Below are 16,668 nucleotides of genomic sequence, written 5' to 3'. Positions count from 1 at the left end.
TCTTCCTTTTGCTGTTGGTTCACTGTCCAATGGCCGCCGCGGCCGGCACACCGCGCTGATCCGATGGCAGGAGCCAGGTACTTATCCTGGTCTCCCATGGGGTGCAGGGCCCAAGTACTTGGGCCATCCTCCACTGCACTCCCTGGCCACAGCAGAGAGCTGGCCTGGAAGAGGGGCAACCGGGACAGAATCCGGCACCCTGACCGGGACTAGAACCCGGTGTGCTGGTGCCGCAAGGCAGAGGATTAGCCTAGTGAGCCACGGCGCTGGCCGATATTGTCTCAATTATTGTAGTTTTATAGTAAATATTGAAGTCAGTAGTGTAAATCATCCATTATTTTCTTCTTCAAGTTTGTCTTGGTTATTCTATGTAACCCTCATATGTATTTCCACTTAAATTTTAAAATGCTTAGATTTCATTTAAAGAGCCTCCTGTAGGGGCCGGTGTTGTGGGATAGGGGGTTAAGCTGCCTCTGGTAACTCATCGAATCTCCCAGTCCTGGTTCTGGTCCTGGGTGCTTCACTCATGATCCAGCACCCTGATAATGTGCCTGGGAAAGCTTTGCAAGATGTCCCAATTTGTTGGGTCCCTGCCACCCACACGGGAGACCCAGGTAGATTTCCTGGGTCTCAGCTTCAGTCTGGCTCAGCCATAGCTGTTGTGGCCATTTGGGAAGTGAACCAGCAGGTGGAAGATTCTCACTCTGTAACTCTCTTTCAAATAAATAAATAAATCTTTAAAAAATTAAAAACAATATATATGGATGTATAAATATAAAATGTACAATTCAACTAGAAATAAAAATATATGTAGTATGTTTGATCCATACTAGATATTTGTGGTGGCTATAATACAAATAAGCATTACGGGATTTAGAAGAGAGTAAAAACTGAGAACTGCAGTTGAGGTGGTGAGTAGGTGTTTGATTCAGTGGTTAAGATGCCTGTGTCAGGGCCAGCATTATGGTGTAGGGAGTAAAGCAGCCACCTGCAATGCTGGCTTCCCATGTGGGTGCTGGTTTGAGCGCCAGCTACCCCACTTCCAATCCAGCTCCATGTGCTAATGTGCTGGGGAAGATGGCCCAAGTGTTTGGGGCCCTGCACCTATGTGGGAGACCCAAAAGAAGCTCCTGGCTCCTGGCTTCAGCCTGGCCCAGCCTTGGTCATTGTGGCTATTTGGGGAAGTGAATTCAATAGACAGAAGACCTCTCTCTCTCTCTCTCCTTCTCTGCCATTCAAATAAATAAAATATATCTTTAAAAAAAAAAGAGATGTCCATGTCCCAGATCACAGTACCTGGGTTTCGTACCTGACTCTGGCTTCTGTATCCAGCTTCCCACGAAAGCAAAATATGTGAGGCAGTGGCGATGGCTGAAGTGATTGGATCCCTGCAACCATGCGGAAGGCCTGGATTGCGCCCTCAGCTCCCAGGTGCAGCAGCACAGCAATTACGGGTATCTGGGGAGTGAGCCAGGGCATGGGAGGCCTCTCTCTTTCCCCTCTTGAATTAAAAAATAAATAAATAAGAAAGAATGGAACTGATCCCCTTCCTCTTCTTACCCCAGTGACTACATGTTTTGAAAAAGTTCTATTTATTTGAAAGGCAGAGTTAGAGATAGAAATAAAGATAGAGATATAGAGATAGAGGACAGAGAGAGAGAGAGAGAGAGAGAGAGAGAGAGAGATCTTCCACCTGCTTGTTCACTCCCCAAATAGCCACAACAGGCAGGTCTGGGCCAGGCTGAAACCAGGAGCCAGGAGCTTCATCTGAGTCTCCCAAGTGGGTGCAGGGGCCCAAGGCCTTGGGTCATCTTTTTCTATTTTCCCAGGCGCATTAGCAGGGAGCTGGATGGAAAGTGGAGCAACCGGGCTCAAACCCATTGCAGGCAGCAGCTTAACCTGTTGCACCACAATGCTGGCCCCCAGGGACTACATTTTTAAAAGGACAAATAGGCTTTGGCTTTTGCAATTTGAGAATGCACCAAAATAGAGATAACTGTGCTACACACAACTTTAGTCAACAGAGTAACATCCTTGGCATCTGCATAAGAAGTTTGATGATTAACAAAGTACACTTATTTATACCATTTTCTTTGAGTCTTGCAACAATTACACAGATGAGGAAATTGCAATATTCAGTGTCTTATCTAAGGTCACACTGTAAGTAGCAGAGCTCATTTCATATCATTGTTATGTGTTTATCTTCTACAGCTGTTTTTACCATACTATGTTACATTTCGTTATGTCACGATGCATGCTTATAGTGTTATTACAAAAATGATGTATAATCTCCCACTGTTATGTAGCTTATGTACGGAAAAAGTGAGTACTTTGAGAATTGAATGTGGAAGAGAAGGCAGACAAAAATACTAATTATTTTCCTATAGTACTCATATTGTCCTGACTTTTCTTAGGTATAGTGTTAACTACATATAATTCATTATTTTCTTTACTATCTTATTTTGCATCTACGATTCTGCTGACATTTTGTTTTGCTTGCTTGCCACATCCATCGATGATCTGTCAAGTTTCTGCTTCTACTAAATTTTAATAATTTCCTTCCCCTTTATGATTTGCACTCATGGTTTGGTTTTGTTTTTCCCTCATTGGGTTTTTATCTCTTGGTAATATGCCCAGTCCCTATAACTTTCTTTTTTCTCCTTGTGTCATTAAGTCAACCTCTTTTTTCAAAAGTTTTATTCATTTATTTGAAGGACAGAGCAAGAGCGAGAGTGAGAGGGAGAGAGAGAAAGAACCTTCTATCCTTTGGTTCACCACCCAAATAGCCGCAATAGCCAAGCCTGGGCTGGCTGAAGCAAGGAGCCAAGAGCAGCATCCTGATCTCCCTTGTGGGTCCAGAGCCCCCTGGATCATCTTCCCTGGCCTTCCCAGGTGGATTAACAGGAAGTTGGATCAGAACTGGTGTAGCTGGGACTCAAACCCACGCTCTGAAAGGGGATGTGGACCGACATCACAGGCAGTGCCTTAACCAATTATGCTACTATGCTGGGTGCAAGGTAACTTATTTATTGCCTTTTCTACCTTTTTAGTTTACATTATCCCAGTGATGACTCACGAAATATTATGGCTAGTTTTGATACAAAAATTATTTTGAGGTTTCACAGAAAGTAAGTTATTTTACAATATGGAAAATGTTTTATTTATAAACACGTTTCACGAATAAGTCATCGGAGGATATAGTGGGAAAGGGGATATGGGGATTGGGACAAATACTATAGTAGTCCCTGTCTTCTGAGGTTTCATTTTCTGTGGTTTTGGTTACCTAGAGTCAACTGAGGTTTGAAAATAGTAAATGGAAAATTCCAGAAATAAACAATTCAAATAGTGCACAAGTTTTAAATTGCACGCAGTTTTGAATGGTGTGATGAAATCTTGAGTTGTTTTGTTCCCTCTGGTTCTGACCAGCTCTGTTCAGCCTGGGGCCTATTCATTCCTGTGTTCAGCATGTCCCTCTGTATATACTGTTTGCCTCATTAGTCACTTCTGTTATCAGATCAGCTGTGAGAGTTCTGCTGCACTTGTGTTCAAGTAATTTTTATTTAAATTTTATTTATTTGAAAGACAGTTACAGAGAGAGGCAGAAGTCTCCCATCCACTGGTTCACTCCCCAAATGGCCACAACAGCTGTAGCTGAGCCGATCCGAAGCCAGGAGCCAGGAGCTTCTTCCAGGTCTCCCAAGTGGATACAGGGTTTTCTGCTTTCCTAGGTGCATTAGCAGGGAGGTGGATTGGAAATGGAGCAGTCAGGACTGGAACCTGCACCCATCTGGGATGCTGGTGCTGTAGGCGGGGCTTTAAACCACTTTGCCACAGCACAGGCCCCTCAAGTAACTCTTTTTATTTTTTATTTATTTATTTTTTTTATTTTTTATTTTTTGACAGGCAGAGTGGACAGTGAGAGAGAGAGACAGAGAGAAAGGTCTTCCTTTTTGCCGTTGGTTCACCCTCCAATGGCCGCCGCGGCCGGCGCGCTGCGGCCAGCGCACCGCGCTGATCCGATGGCAGGAGCCAGGAGCCAGGTGCTTTTCCTGGTCTCCCATGGGGTGCAGGGCCCAAGCACCTGGGCCATCCTCCACTGCACTCCCTGGCCACAGCAGAGGGCTGGCCTGGAAGAGGGGCAACCGGGACAGAATCCGGAGCCCCGACGGGGACTAGAACCCGGTGTGCCGGCGCCACTAGACGGAGGATTAGCCTAGTGAGCCGCGGCGCCGGCCCCCTCAAGTAACTCTTACTTTACTTATTAACAGCCCCCAAAATGCAAGGGTAATGATACTGGCAATTCAGACATGCCAAAGAGAAGCCATAAGGTGTTTCTTATAAGCAAAAAGGTGAAAGTGTAGTAAAATATTTTGACAAAGACAGAGCACATTTACATAACTACTGTTGCAGTATATTATTGTTCTGCTTTATTGCTAGTTATTGTTATTCATCTCTTACTGTGATTAATTATAAGTTAAACTTTATCATAGGTATATATGTACAAAAAACCCAGTATATATAGGGTTTGGTACTATCTGTAGGTTCAGGCATCCTCTGGGGATCTTAGAAGCCACCCCCTGGGACTGGCATTGTGGTACAGCAGGTTAAGCCTCTGCCTGTGATGTTGGCATCTCATATCAGTTCAGTTCAAGTTCTGGATACTCTGCTTCTAATCCAGCTCCCTGCCAATGTGCCTGGGAAAGCGGTGGGAGATGGCTTAAGTAATTGGATCCCTGCCACCTTTTTAGGAGACCCGGATGGAGTTCCTGGCTCCTGGCTTCAGCTTGGCCCAGAACTGGCTGTTGAGGCCATTTGGGGAATGGGCATGAAGGATCTATTTCTATCTCTCCTTTTCTGTCACTCTGCCATTCAAATAAACTTAAGGAAAAAACAACAACAAACCAAAAAACCCCTGCAGATAAGGGAGGATCACTGTATTATTTATATCTTACAGTTTCAGTTAAACAACAAACATTATGCAATTCCTTGTTAGGTTCTTTAGTATATACAAACAAGAGCAAAACAAGGTCTTGGGCCCTGAGGAGCTTATGATCTAGTCAAAGAGAAAGAAAAATAGATAAACAAGTTAGGTACAAGACAGAATATTGTTGTAACAATGGCATAAAGTTTGAAGGGAGCCCAGGGAAGGCAGTAGGAAGCAGAGGTTGCAACTGAGTAGCAGCTGGACATGGAACTCCTCATGCTATGCTGTCAGCTTTTCTGTTTGCTATTTTGTAGAAACCGTCCTGTATCTTGAGCAAGTTGTAAGAAGTTTTATTGAGTGACATGGAAATGCAATGGGGAGTCATTTGTTTGCACAGACATCACGGTAGATTTTGGAAAGTGTGAAATCTCCTCTTGCAGAGGACTGATGGACTCTGGACTTCTGCCAAAAAAGGGAGGGCTCCACAGCAAGGAGGAACTTTATCACAACTCCTGATAACTCCCAGCTGGGGGTGAGGACAGGAAAGGAAAAAGCAGTCCAACAGTGCCACAGCCCCCAGGTGAGTACTGCTTTATTGTAGGAGCACTCTAGATTGGTATTAGTGGAAGAAGACGGCTATCATGAGAGCTAAACTTGAAAATCTTTTTTTTTTTTAAATGACTATGTTACCATACGGTAAATGCGCACATTTCAAACACTAGGTAAGTGTACAAAATAAAAAGTGGAAGCACTTCATTACACACACACTTCTTACTGTAAGTCCCAGTGCTAACATTAAAACCTTCCAAGCATTTTCTCTCCGAAGTCAAACCCACACACGCACTCCCCCATCCCCTTCTCCAAATGAAATTGGTGGTCTTCTCACAAATTTGAGGTTAAAGATGCGGTGAAAGGCGGGGGTGCTTGGAGCTCATCAGAACTGGGTGAAAATCCTGTCCAACTTCTGGCTGTGTGACCCTAGGCAAATTCTTTAAGCTTCAATTTGTGTGTGTGAATTATAAAAATAATTACTTTGTAAAGTTGAAGACTAAAACTTACAGTGTATATAAATCACTTACCACAGACACAAAGTATTCAATACACATTACTGTTCTCCAGGAAGGCAACCTTTCTTATTATGAGACTAAAAATAAGAAAACGTGTTCCTCTGATACTTTGGTAACTACTGTAACACAAACGTTGCTCATTTTTCCCCCCAACTACTCATATCCAAGAAGTTGGGAAAAAAAAAACCCACAAAACTTGCTTTTCCGAAGCATAAAACTGATCCGTCTAAGCAACACTCAAATGGGAATTTTCGCCTTTCCGGGGGTGTCGATTTCTTGGGTCTCTTCCCCTCCCTCCTCGCTCCCTCGCAACGCCTCACTGATGTCTACAGTCTTTTCGATAACTTTTGCGATTTCATGGCGTGCAGAGAAGGCCCAGCCAGCTTAGGTCCTCAAAACCCCGCGTGCAGCTTTTGCTTGATCACGCAACTGCGGGGTCGCACCCCTTTAAGCTCGCCTGGCGCAGCCGCGCCCCCACCCCTCCCTGAGACGCGCCCGCAGCCTATCCGCGACGGCAGCGAGCGGGACTGCGCGGAGCAGGGGAGCCCCCCGAGGGGTGCCGGCAGCCGCAGCGCGGGCGCGGGGCTCCTCTCTGCGGGAACCTGGAACCCTCAGCCGCCCTCGCCGTCTGCGGCCCCCCCAAGGTGCCACTCCATTCTGCGGTCCCGGCCTGTCCCACTAGCTTTCTTTTTTGGCACTGCCCTTTGCCCTCCCATGGAGTCCTCTGTTTGCTCTCCCTTCACTTCCAGTCACGCATAGGTCACCCTCCCTCCGCCAGTCACCCATTTTGTCCCCTGCCCCCTCACTCATCACCTCTCCCCCAGGCCGCCTTCTCGGAGGGGGGGGGGGGGCTCTGCCGACGGAGATGCTGCAGACTCCGCGGCCAGGGTCTGCACCCCGGAGAACCCTCTGTCCACCTCTGCCCCCTGCCCGGCGGCGCGGGAGGCAAGTTTCCGCCCCGTCCTCTCCCCAGTGACAGGAGTTGGCGGCGGCCACAGCCGGGGAGGCGGAGGGAGGGCCGGCCTGGCTCCCGAGCCCCCTCCCCTGCTCGCGAGCTCGCGCGGTCTGTGTCTCTCTCCGCAAGTGCAGAGACGCCGACGAGGAGGAGGAGGAGGAGGAGGAGGAGGAGGAGGAGGGTTTGGGGGAGGATCTCCATTGAAATAAACAACCAGGCAGCAGTTATTAACACGGGAACATGGCGGCCGCAGCCTCCGCTACGGCTTCGGCGGCGAAGGTCAGCGCCGACGGCAGCAGGCACCTGACGGCGTGACCGACCCGAGCCGGTAACCGCGCCTTCCCCGGGGGCCGCGAGGGCGGGCGGGAGGCGGGCGGCGGGCGGGGGGCGCCGCGTCCCCACCCCCGGCCGCGACTGCCCTTCCTGCGCCGAGCCCGGCGGAGCCGTGCGCCTCCGAGAGGGCTGTTTTTGTGTGCGGGCACCGCCGCCGGAGTGCGCGGAGCACGGGAGTTGCATCCCCGAGGCGCCGCGGAGCTGGGGAGTTGGGGCTTGGGGAGGGAGGGGGGTGGGGAGGGCGGGAAGCGGCGGGGAGACGCGGAGTCCCCGGGAGAGAAAGGAGGCGCTCCAGCGCCTTGCCAGAGCTCGGGAGACGAGTCCCGGAGCGCGAGGCGGGCGGAGACTGCAGCCCCGCGGCGCGGGCTGGAGGTGAGCGCCGAGGCGCGGCGGGGAGGCCGGGGGTGCGGGCGCGGCCCCCGCCCCGAGGAGCGAGCGGTCTGCCGCCCGGCCCGGCGCGGGGTCGCGGAGGATCGAGGCTCCAGCCCCCCCTCCTCGTCGGGCGGAGCGCGGCTGAGCCGGGAAGGTGAAATCGCGAAAGGTGCATTCTTTAATGGAAACGCGGAGCGGCTGCAGCGGAGGGTGGGAGCCGGGCGAAGGGGGAGGCAGCCCCCGGGAAGTGCTGGGGGTGTGTGTGTGTGAAGGTGAAGCGGGGTGTCAGGGGCGGCCGGCCGGCTGCGGCGCGGGGAGCTGGAGGAGGAGGAGGAGGAGGAGGGGAGCCTCGGCCCCGCGGGCGGGCCGGGCCCGTGTCAGCGCCGGGGGCGGGGGGCGAGGGGCGCCGCGCGCCGCGGGCGGACGGGAAGGAGCTGCGGCGGGCGGGGCGGGCGGCGCGCTCGGGCTGAGCAGGCCGGGCCGCGGTGGGGGCGGGGAGCCGGGGGCCGGGCCGCGGCGGCGCCGGGCTGGGCTCGCCCCTGACTTAACTTTCTGGGTTAGGGCACGAGTGCTGGAGGCGCGCTGGGGCCGGGGGCGGGAGGCGGGCCGGGAGGTTCCGGGTTGACTCGCCAGCGCCCCCTTTTTCTCTCCCCTTCTCCCCGCCCCTGAAGGGACAGGCCCTCCGGGGGCCCCCAGGCGAGAAACGGGAGGGGCCCTCCCGGCCGGCTCGCGACGGTGACGCCTCAGACCTGGGGACAGTCGGCGTTCGGGCCCCCAGGGTGTTGCTGGGGGAGGGGGCCGGGGTCGTCGCTGCGGGCTGCAGCTCCCCGCCCCCCGCCCCTCCGGGGAGTCCCGGAGGCGCCTCTTCCGAGATCGGGGGGTGGGTCGGTCCCTGCTTAGCTGGTCCCTCCCTTTTCCCCCTCCCCCTGGTGGTTTCCGGGGCCTGCGGGACCGAGGGGCGGGAATCGGGGACCGGAGCCCCCTTCCACCGGCCCACAGCCGGACCGGGCCTAACGTCTTCTGGGTCCGTCCCCGGTAGGGGAAACTTTCCCCAACCAGAGAGGGAGCCTGAGCACCCTCCTCCGCCACCTCGTCCTCTAATTCCACTCCCACTCCACCTCCTCCAACGCCTTCCCCTCCCACCGACCCGAATCTCGCTGCGTCTGACTGATGGGGCACCGAGCCAATCGGTGGCGGGGAGCTGACCTGCCGGGTGCGGATAAACCAATCATGGGGACCGGAGGGAGGAAGGGGGCGGGGCTTCTCCCCGACCAGTTAGAGCAGAGTTGCGCGCGGGGCGGGGGAGTCATGGAGACGCCAAAGAGCTATCCACTCCTGTCCATCCCTAGTCACCCGCTCCTGTAGCCGTGGGGGTAGTGTCACTTGTCTGCCCTGGGGAGACGTGCAGAGGTACACGAGATGCTGTGTTTTCTCTGGTACCGCAAGACACGTTGCGTCGGACTCGAAGTCTGTAGCCAGTTCGGGATGTGGCCCGTTTCTAAGATGGCATATGTTGTAGGGATCCTGTTCTAGACCGTAGCGCCTGGCTGACGTGCGAGGCATCCCAGAAGTTGCCGGTCTACCTGCCGGGGGTTCTCGCAGCCACGCCGGCGCGGCGGCAGCGAGGTTTGAAGCATACCCATGCCGGCGCGGGGTAGCCTGCGCCCCGCGGATGATGGGGAGTGTGTGTGGCATCATTGTTGTAATGGCTTCACTGGTTCCTTGTTAGAGCAGACCGCCAGGTTCCCAAGGCGCGCCTGAGAGTTCGGCATTTGGGTCTGACAGAGTTTTGTTTGCTTGTTTTTGTTGTTGTTGTTGTTGTTGTTTTTGTGTGTGGCTTATGGTATGCGTTTTTTTTCTTTCTGCTCTTTCTTGGGTAAACAAAATGAAGTTAGGAAGCACAGCATCACTGAGAGATGAAGCGTGGGTATGTAAGCAGCCAAGCTAGTCAAAGAGTATTTGCAGAGAAAAAAAAGTCCGAGTAAAGCGTAGTTTGCCAGCTTACTCCCACACAAAAGATTCTCAAACACAATTTTAGTTTTGCTCTTAAACATTGCTGAATTGTACGGCGTGGGGCCACTTTTCTGATGTATACAAGCTTAGGAGGCGGCGTTGGCTGTTCAGCTGTGTTAGGTTCAGGGCAGTGTTTTTAGGGACAGAAAGGGTAGACCTTCGGTTCTTTAAGTAGATCACAGGTTGCTCAGCGGGGATGGCAAGCAGTCCATCAGAAAGACAGCAGCTGCTACAGTGCGTGTGCGCGCGTGTGTTTCTCTTTGTTGGTGAGGTTAGTGCTCACTGACAGGAGCAACACTCCTTTTCCCAACTGGAATTTGTAGAATCTTTAGGAGATCCAAGATCGAGTCGTATTAGATTAAGAATGAATTCATTCATTTATGTGATAAGTAGTCTATGAATTTAGAGTTTGAGGTATTTTATGTATATGATGTTTATCTGTACTGGTTTCTTAGGCTTTTGTTAATATTGGGTCACTGAGAATTAAGAGGGGCTGCAGTTTTAGGGTACGGTATCTGTCAAACCATACAAGTGTCCTGTCTCATCATTTTCAAGTGTACCTTGTGAATTCTCAATCCAGTATAATTTTGAGTATTCATGGAGACATATGTTAATTGCATTTTGCTATAGCCCTTGAGGTGTTATTTCGGTGATGAAACAGTGAAAACAAAAAATAAAGCAGTTATTTAGACAGAAGCAGAGCGTATGATAAATTAAACAAAATGCAAAATTTGACAACCCTCAAAACTCCCACATGATTAGTTAATTTAGTTTCTGGTGGCCACTCTGACTTGCAGTCTTCTCTCTGTTTTGTGTTCTCAAGAGCAACACATTAGTTTACTTTGTTCTCTGCAACAGTCCTTGAAAGTGTTCTCAGATTCTTGGTGGCAGAGAGTAGCAGGTCCCCTGATGTCTGGCTGGGGGTGGGGGGGACCTCTCAAGCATATGGAGACATCTAGAAAAAGATGTGCACCGTCAGCTGTGATTCCATTGTGTGCTCTCAGACTGGATCTGAGCCTTCCTCCTGGGAATTTCAGTCTTACCAAGAGGAGTTCTTTGACTCTTAGAACGTCAGGATTGAAGCAGAGGGTAAAAAAGAGCTCACCAATTAGGAATTGAATGTGTTTGGGGTAGTTGATGTGTTTTAGATTTTAACCCTTCATTGGTTAAATATAATTAGGTGACTTTTGCTCTGTGTTAGAGCATTTTCCTAGAAATAGAAAATTTAAGGGTCAGTGGGGAACTTGGCTGAGGAATGAGAGCAGCAAGAGAGGCAGTGCCCCTTGGTTGGCCTTATCTATATTTATTTCATCCTAAAGATCTCCCAGCCCCAGCAGAACCCAGGATCTGTGAGCAGGGCTTCTGTCATATGCTCTGTATTTATGGATTCAGTACCTTAGCTGTTTCAAATCACATCAGGTTGAAATGTGACCCATAAGTTGGCAGCTTAGGTTTCTTAGAAAAAATTGTTTGTGTTGTATTGGGTTTTAAAGCAATCCTTTTTCAGCAGTCCTCAATATGTTGGGTAGTAAGAAAGGAAAGAAAAAAAGGACATGCTGTTTAACAGTTTTTCTGAAAGACTGATTTTCTGAAATACACAGTATGTACCTATTTGATATTTTTACCATTATTGTGTCATGACTGAAATTATATTTAAAAAGCCTAATTAATGCTTAGGTGCTGTTAGGGAAAAAACTGTTTAAGAAATTACTAGCTCTTTCATATTTTGTGTTTATAGTTTTTCTGGGTAATATGTGTTATTACAGGCTTTACAGATTTTCAAATGGAGAATAGGAGGTAAAAAATAAGTCACTGGTTTAAGGTGTTGGTCTTTTATTACAGTGAATCACAAAATCATCAAATTAGGATCTTTTCCCATAGTGAAATATTAAGGCTATATTTACGCACCAATAGTGAAAGCTGTTTAAAGGAAGACAACAAACCCTCAGGTTTTTATATCTTTTCTTAATGGAAGCTAATTTTACCTCTTTGTCTTTTCTAAACAAACAAACAAAAAAAAATATTTGTAGTGCTGTTTTTGTTTTAAAAGGCTTCTAGAAGGGTTTATAAATGGCACACTGTAGAAAGAATATTATGTCATACTACTCTAAAGCCTATTAATGTACTATCTGGAAAACCTATAAATACCACTTGAATTTGGGTGTCACAGACCTTAGTTCATTCAGAATGAGGATACATACTTTATGGATTTCTAAGTGCTAATTTCTAGGTAGAGGTGGGACTGACTTCTGTGGGTATTTAGAAGCTTGTATAGTTTTCCTAGCCATTGTAAAGCTGATAATGAGAAGGAGTAGAGTTCTTACAGATACATTTCTGCTGTGAAAGTTACTGAAATAAAAAGACTAGGTGGTCTGCAGGGAGTTCGTAATACTTTTGGCTTTTGGAGCAAAGATTTTGTGTTTACCCTGTGAAATGGTTATCAGTGACCACATTTTTGGTTCCAGTGGCTGTGATGATGTAATACAGTTGTGGAAGTGATGATTCTAGGAGGGTAATTTTTAGTTGATTCCCTGGTTGGAGAGAAGAATGACAAGTAAATGTGCTGAGAACCTATGGTAGTGTTTTACTTAGCTACCTTTGAAGTTTTTGGATATAGAATCATATTTTAAGTATAAAGATGGAGGAGGTGTTTCTAGGTAGAAGTTACTGACAACTAGGTTAGAGGTTCTAAAATTTTTTTCCTTTCCACTAGGCATCAATTGACACATCTCTTATGGAGAATTGATGTTAACCTGTTAATGCTGGCAGAACTTGTGACTTAAGGCAGCCAATTCCAAACTGTTGGTGTTCCCCCATGGCCAACTTGAATCTTATTTAGGGTTTTTTAGATCTGCCCTTTGCATTCTTGCCTCATTAAATTATTGTTTCATTCATTTGTTCACTTAGTCACTTGATGATGTCCTGGCATTGACATTTAAAAAAATTATTTAAAATTTTTATTTATTTGAAAGGCAGACACACACACACTCACATGGAGGGAAGAGAAAGAGTGCAAGAGAGTAAGCATGACAAGTTCATCTGCTGGTTGGCTCCCCAGTGCCCTCAATGGCCAGGGCTGGGCCAGGCTGAAGATAAAAGCCAGGAACTCATTCCAGGTTTCCCAGTGAGTGGCAGGGACCCCAATACTTGAGTCAACACTTGCTGCCTCTCAGAGGACACATTAGCTGAAACTTTAGTGAGGAGCAGAGCCAGGACTCTGATACAGGTCCCCTGATGTGGGACGGGATATTCCAAGTTGAATCTTAACTGCTTGGCCAAATGCCTGCCCTGACATTGTATTTCAGTAGTATGAGCCACCCATTACAAATACAGTGAGTCAAGAGGGCACTTAGAGTGGGTGTTTTATCTATTTACTTATTTATTTTTGGTAAGCGAGGAGTGAAAGTAGATATTTTTCTTCATTTTAATTTTCTTTGGTACTAATATCTGTTTTCTTTTAGTGTGTGATTTTAATTATGTAATATGATCAAATTCTCCTTTGATTTGGGTTTGGGATGTCTTTTTCCTGAAAATAGGATTATAATATTTATAATTATAAATAATTCATTACAATGTCCCCTTGACTGATTAGTTTATGATTAAGTAGCTTTCCTTTAATGAAGGTTTGAACATTTGTAGTGAGCTCTGTTTTATGCCCTCTGAAATGGTGTTGTGTCCTGCGTGTGTATGGTATGGTTGGGCAACATGTCAGCAGTCTCCCATTTCTGTGGATTGCTTGCACATTTCTTTCTTTCTTTTTTTTTTTAAGATTTATTTATTTATTTGAAAGGCATGGTTAGAGAAAGATCCTTCCACCTGCTGGTTCACTCCCCAAATGGTCACAACAGTCAGAGGTGGGCTGGTCCAAAGCAGGGACCAGGAACTTCTTCCCAGTCTCCCATGTGGGTTCAGGGGCCCACACACTTGGGACATACTCCACTGCCTTCCCAGGCACACTGGCAGAGAGCTGGATTGGAAGTGGAGCAGCCGGGACTCAAACTGGCACTCACTTGGTGGATTGCTGGCATTGCCTGTTACACCAAAACACCAGCCCCTGCCTGTACACTATTACTACTTTAGTTAGGGCCTCACTGCTCCAGGTTTCTGAGGCACGGAAAGCTGTGTGCATCCTTGCACAGGTATATTCTTTTGGCTGTTAGCTTTTCTAGATGTATCTCATTCTTGTTCATGTATGCTCTCCCAATAATGATATGTTAGCCCTGAGCATTCTCACCACAACTCTGTAAATAGGAGGTGTCCACAAAAAGTTCATGAAAAATGTGTATTATGAAGAAACTGCAGAGATTTAAACAATTTTTTTACATCAAAATAAACTTTAATTCTGCTTTCCATGAACTGTCTTTGTGGGAGTTACCCCCCTTTTCAAGAGGGAGACTAAGTAGTTCAAAGGGAATTGAGTCATTGTGCCTTTTGACCAAACTTTGGGGGGAAAATTAACTTTGACCAGGGAGTAGGGAAAACCATAAACATCAGAGGGAACGCAGTCTGTGAGAATGTCTTCCTGTTAGGAGACTGATACAGCAAGTGTTTTTAGGACTTTATAAGGCTCTCCACCTGCTTGTGTAGTCCATAAAGAGGATGAATAGATTGGAGAGGTGCAGACTGCAAATTAAGTCTGCAGGTATCACCCAGACACTCGCCTCAGCCTGGTCAGAGAGCATTTCTTTTAAGACCTACAAATAGTCTCTTGCCTTTTTTAGTCATTAGGTTAGTTTTTAATAATTTTTAAAATAGCAGGATTTTTTTTTTTTTGACAGGCAGAGTGGACAGTGAGAGAGAGAGAGAGACAGAGAGAAAGGTCTTCCTTTGCCGTTGGTTCACCCTCCAATGGCCGCCGCGGCCAGCGCACCGTGCCGATCCGAAGGCAGGAGCCAGGTGCTTCTCCTGGTCTCCCATGGGGTGCAGGGCCCAAGGACTTGGGCCATCCTCCACTGCACTCCCGGGCCATAGCAGAGAGCTGGCCTGGAAGAGGGGCAACCAGGACAGAATCCGGCGCCCCGACCGGGACTAGAACCCAGTGTGCCGGTGCCACAGGTGTAGGATTAGCCTGTTGAGCTGCAGCGCCAGCCAGGATTGTTTCTTGTGTTTTAATATTGAAGGAATGAGAACTGTAATGGATGAGTAAAATGGTTAACATTTATTGAGTGTTTACTAAAAAAGCCTAGCAGGATCCTCTCATTGGTTTCTCACCATACAAATATTGCTGTGAGGTATACGTTCTTAGTGACATCACTTGCTCTGTTTTTTATTCAGCTCAGGAACTAGAAGCACAGAGTGTCAACTAGCTTGTCAGAGGTCACACAGCCTGGCTATTGAAGAGGAATTTGAACCCAGACAGCCTTTGTCCGCTAAGCCCTGCCCCCTTAACCTGCGTTCTTGTTGGCTGTTAGGCTCTGCCGCAGTGCTTTTGTTGAGATAACTAGATCAGTGATTCTCCACCAGCAAAAAGGAAAGGGGGTAGGAGTGGATTTTGTGAAAACGCTTAGGTTGCCTATTGTTCTCACAACAAAAAGCTCAGAAAATGAAGCTCAAGAAAACTTGATTGGGGGAATAGGTGGAAAATGGATTGAGTGAGCACAGTAGGACATAGGTGTAGAATGGGTGAAAAGCAGACCCTGTTAGCGGGCTGCTTCTTTCCTTAAGATACGTTTCATTCTATTGGATTCAACTGTTAGGTACCGATCGTCTGAGGCGTGTTTTGTGAGTGTTTGGCAAGCCACAGAGCATGGAGGACTTGGTTGAGATATTGTAGCTCCAGCAGAGGGCTGATAATATATTCAGTCATCTGACTTTCGTTCTGCTATTTGTGGAATTCCTCTGTCTGCTCAACTGTTTGCAGGGAGCAAGGAGAGCGTTCAGGAAGTCTTTCACCTGTGCATGGGCGAGGCCTGCCTGTGCTGCTCTTGATGCAGCAGCTGCAGGATGGAGACCTGCCAGCGTAGATGAAGATAGCATAGGTGATGTTTGCCGTGGTTTATTTCGTGTGTCCATGTGAAGTGTGCCCCTAGACCTTCCTTTGGCCAGTGTGCGTGGGTTCTGGAAACTCCTGTTGTTGCTAACACTTCTACACCCATTGAAGGACTCACAGACAGGACGGTTATCCTTTCTTGCAGATCATTTGTGTTTGCAGATTCCGCTTCAGGTTCACACGTGTCTTCCCTTGTATTTGATGTTAACAGTAGCATGTGTAAGATCCTTTCATGTTAATTAATCTTAAAATTTCTAAGTTTACTGTTAATATGCTTAGACATGAAAAACAGTTTTTGTCAGCCTGTACATTAAAAAATTGAATTGCATATCTTAGAAGATCCTGTATCTTTACTTGAGCCATTTCTTGGTCAACTCTAAAGTCAAACCAAATGGAGAATTCAGCTAGTTATGTGGTAGCAAAATTTCATACATTCTCAATGTGGTAGTCTGTGTTTTTAAAAATGGACTTATTCATAAATGTTATGCTTAATAGGTAATCACCTTTGAGTAGTTATTTTTGAGAGAGGGTGAGGAATTATTTCATATTTATTTTTAGTTTCCTAAATAAAGAATACATAAATTCCTTACTAAAATTCTGAATGTTGGCAGTATATGAATTTCTACATATTTAACATGATAGCATTTCTACTTGTAGGCAATGCGGGAGCCTACTGGTCCTTGGGGTGATTTGGCTGTCCTTTACCTGCCATCTTTGTCTGTGCCTATGTGGATGTAGTGTAGGAAGCACTGCACAGTAAGACTAAGCTCTAGGGGCCAGTGTTGTGGTGCAATGGGTTTAAACTGCCACCTACAGGGCTGGCATCCCATATCAAGGCCAGTTCAAGTCTGGACTGCTCCACTTCCAATCCAGCTCCCTGTTAATGTGCTTGGGAAAGCAACAGAAGATGGCTCAGGTATTTGGGCCCCTGCACCTGGACGGGAGACCAGGATGAAGTTCCTGGCTTCTGGCTTTGGCCTGGCCGAGCCCCAGCCATTGTGGCCATTTGGGGGAG

The 16,668-nt window shown here is 47.7% G+C and overlaps 1 protein-coding gene across 27 annotated transcripts in view; it reads left to right on the top strand.

Annotated features, from left to right (window-relative positions):
- Window positions 1-6,477: 6,477 nt before the first annotated feature.
- Window positions 6,478-16,668, top strand: part of NCOA2 (nuclear receptor coactivator 2) — a 299,083-nt gene continuing 288,892 nt past the window's right edge. For 9 of the 27 annotated variants that reach the window (XM_089335370.1, XM_051844538.3, XM_070075154.2 and 6 more), the window contains exon 1: window positions 7,520-7,651. The gene's annotated coding sequence lies outside the window, so the exon portion shown is untranslated. Of the gene's footprint in view, window positions 7,275-7,519; window positions 7,652-7,729; window positions 7,821-8,933; window positions 9,062-16,668 lie in introns of those variants that run through there. The other 18 variants (XM_070075149.2, XM_089335365.1, XM_089335367.1 and 15 more) reach the window with 11 other exon arrangements.

This window comes from Oryctolagus cuniculus, chromosome 6 (genome assembly GCF_051225735.1).
Source record: "Oryctolagus cuniculus isolate XC-2025 breed Fujian yellow rabbit chromosome 6, ASM5122573v1, whole genome shotgun sequence".
In the NCBI taxonomy this organism is placed as follows: Eukaryota; Metazoa; Chordata; class Mammalia; order Lagomorpha; family Leporidae; genus Oryctolagus; species Oryctolagus cuniculus.
This window is presented reverse-complemented; position numbering and strand designations above follow the sequence as displayed.